This window comes from Pinus tabuliformis, chromosome 7, assembly GCF_031772625.1.
Source record: "Pinus tabuliformis cultivar Carrire ecotype Pingquan chromosome 7, CPIR1, whole genome shotgun sequence".
Lineage (NCBI taxonomy): Eukaryota > Viridiplantae > Streptophyta > Pinopsida > Pinales > Pinaceae > Pinus > Pinus tabuliformis.
The window spans coordinates 344,783,875-344,787,822 of NC_142293.1; positions in this window are offsets into that span (position 1 = coordinate 344,783,875).

The following is a 3,948-nucleotide window of genomic DNA, read 5'->3' on the forward strand; positions in this document are numbered from 1 at the left end:
TTAAAAATACTAAGAATTAAAAATGTTTCAGAAAACACAATGGTAACCCATTTAATGATGACAGCGAAGCTGATGTGGTGACATGGTGGTGGAATACAGGTGAGAAAATGTGTGAATGGAGTGAAAGTTGGTGTATTTTAAGGTGAAAGTGGATGTATTTTAAGGATAATTCTTATGCCCAGCATACCCCCAAACTGAAGGTATTGCATGTTGTCATGCAATCTATTACATTACTTTTTTATACTTGAGCTTTGGCTTAAACTTTGCATGATATCATTTACTTAACTTTTGCAAAGTGTTTTTGATGAATTGCAACTTGGTTGGTTCTTGTGTTTCAACCATATTTTGTTTGTTGCATTCAATTTTAATGTATGAACTTCGCATAATGATAATTTGATTTTTATTGCAAATTATTTTTGTTGGAATGCATCATGGTTGTTTCTTGTGTGACAACCATGATTGTGTTGGCATCCAATTAACTTTTAAGTACTTTTTACAAAGTCATTTATATGATTATGATGATATAATAGTAAATATATTTGGAAAGTATGTGGGTTTTAGAATGTGATATATGAATATGGAAAAATATGAATGTGACAAAGTATGAATGTAAATGTATGCCCCCCCCCCAAAAAAAAAAAAAAAACCTGATGGTTTTGGCAATTTTATGAAATGAGGAAAGGAGTTTTTTCCAAAAATTATCATTCTAACTTTCAAGGAATTTAAATGGTTAAAAGTTAGAAAATATCATACCTCAACTTACCTTGGCAAAAATGGATGAGAGTTGTGCATGTGTTGCTGCAAAATTCTGGTCATAGTCATCTTCTTTTGGCTGTGAAAATTGTGGATGAAGTCGAAAAAGTGAATCTTTTATTGTTGTTGCGTCTTCTGCTAAATTTGTTGTTGGATCTTTTGTTGAATGTTTGGAATCTGCTGTTGAATGCAGCTGAAAATGTATAAGGCTTGGAATGTATATGAAATTTAGAATTACACTTTCCCCCCATCCTTATTTATTGACTTGTCCTCAAGTCATTTACATCAAAAACTGAAAAGTAATGAAAGTAAATCTGCTTCCTCTACTACAAAATGATGGATCTTCAAGTCTTCAACCCTCGTTGGCACAATTCTTGTCATGTGAGTAAATGTTTCGGTGTCGAACATCACAAGAAATTGTTAACTTAGTGGCCATTAATGGACACCACTAGTCAAGACAAGTACTCCCATCTTTGGTGTGGATGAAAGTCAAGATGCCCCTAACACATCTTTCTAAGTATGAATGAATTTGTTGTTGTCGAATACTTAGAAGATCTGATGAACAAGGGACATTGATGTATTCCCTTTGTTTATCAGCATGATAGCTTGCCCTTAAGGCATGCAAGCTTCAAGGTGTTTTCAGAAAAATATTTAGACTCAAGGACTATGGACTCAATGGTGTATGGAATCAAGGTGTTATTTGGAAGGGTAGGAAAAAGGAATCAGATAATGAATATGTAAAGTGGAACAAAAAGCTTGTAAATGAGCTTCGTTGCTTTTATTGGTGGGTTAAGATTGATGAAAATGTTATGATGTGTATGTGGTTAATGAGAAATGGATAATGACTCTTGCTGGGAAGAAGTGAATTATGGCATGAAAATTCTCAAATATAGCAAATCTGCTCATTATTTCTGGAATTTCTACTAAAATAGTTGAGTTTGACCAGCGTTGACCAACCACCTATACATTTTGAATTCAAAAGTGGATAGCTATTTCACCATCCTTGGACATTTAGGAACAAGCCTAAGATCTTCGACTTTTCTAATATGTCATGCAACATGCCAAACCATTAAGCTATTACAGGAAGTTGTAAGAACTTGTAATTTTATGGGAATTTCGTTTATGATCATGGACTTGTTCTTTAGAATTTCTCATGAAATTAGTATTTTGAAGACCAATTGTGTGCACAATTAGTTTTCTTAATGATCAGTTGATCATCCGAAATCTGGAAAAAAAAAAACTTGGCATAAAGAACATAAGTGTGTTCAAAAAGAAATGGCCAATTCCTTGATGATTCTTATGCGAAAATTAATGCCAAATGAAACAAATTAAGGAGAATCAAAAGCTTAATTTTAGTAAAATTCTTGATGTTGATAACAATCCATTTTTAATAAATATCGATGAAAAATAAATTACTTCCTGTTTGTGTCAAATGGTTCATGGAATTTGCATGGTAAAAATCTTGGCATTAGAGATTTGTTGTGTCCTGCAGATTAGTATGTTACATAAAAGCATAGAACAAGATTACAAGCATAGATTTTAGTGCCCACTATAATCCTCTAAATGTTCTATAAATGAATCCTCCTAATTTGTTTCCAAGTGTGGAACCATCTATGTGTCTATGTGTCAAATACCCACCGACTTCGTGCGACCCTTCCTCTGCATTCTTTGGATTGATGTCAAAACACCAAAAGCACAGGGGCGGGGTAGCTAATGTACTCCTTTGCAACAGTTAAATAAACTAATTGAATGAAATCAACATCCAATCCATAGTTGAAATACTAACTCACCATCTACCAGAGCATAAATGCCATCCCCCACAGGCCTTTCTTGTCACTCGTACGTGAATGCATTGGAGTTTCCATGCAATGAGCAAATCATTTCGTTTCATCATGGATCTGCAACAAGTTTAGGTTCCCAAAAGACATGTTAGAGTCATAATTTTGTGGATGGGAAACTCATAAAATTAATTCCTGAAACTTCTGTACTAGTGCAGTGGTAAGTCTTAATAGCAATCGTAGTACCTGTTGATCGAGGTCACACCAATACCAGAATTAAACTACCTAACCCCTTCATAATTATTTGACTGACATGCTTGCTTATTCCTTCAGGTCCACTTCTAGTGTGGAATTTCATGTATTTTGGTTGAGTCCGATGTTGCCTCAAGAGGCTATGCGCTTAGGGGGCAGTAGCAAGAAATTTTCTTGGAAACTCAGATATCAGTTATTCTGAAGATTAGAAATTTATTGCGCGTGGAACCTTTTACCACTTATTTTTTTTCAATCAAACAAATTATTCGAGTATTTTCTTTATCATGGAGCACAAGAAGATGGGCAATCTCACTCTGTCGTGGGGTTCCACCCCATATTTGCCTGAAGAACGAAAAGTGCATATTCCATATCACCAGATTATAGGGTGGGGTTGAATTTCTTAATTGACAAATCATTGCAGGCCTTTCAATGAGGACGAGTTGAGTGCTAACGTTCTCCAGGTCATATCCTGCAATGAGCAGTGGCGGGAAGTCTCAACCTACAAAAGTACTACTAGCAAACAAATTGATCGGATCTTTACATTTGATAAGGTTACTACTTGTCTCTCTGCTTGTCTACTGGGTATAGATTTCTGAATAACTCTAATCCTATGGGACACCTGAAATACATCGATCCATAGAAAGAGGTTTATAACCTGCCATTCTCTATCTTACATTGTTTTCTTAATAGCTGCAACTTATTCTTTCAGTATTAATTATGATGTTTGTGTTGGTTTTGTATTCAATTAATTGAATTTTTAGTCTTCACTGTGTTGTTGCCCCGAAATATCTTTTACATTTCAAACTGAGCTCTTTCGATGAGTGTTGATTTTAATGCCCACCAATTCGTCTTTTGTTATAATTTAGCCAGGTTACCATTAAGACTGATAGCTAGCGATATCTTCTCTTGCATGCAATCATCAAATCGCTCAAATTGTGTCACAAAATCTTTCTCCAAATGTCTCGATCTTCATCGTCCCTCTATATTTTGTACTGTATCCATATTTCTTTAAATTGATCTTCTTTCTCCCTAAACCCTCATTCTCCCGTATTGCATCAATCAACAACCACTATTGGATTCAAGTGCCTCATCCCAAGCGAGCGATCCTTATGGTTCCATGGCCGATTAGAGTCAAGTTGTGCCCTTGTGCAACTGGACTGCTGCT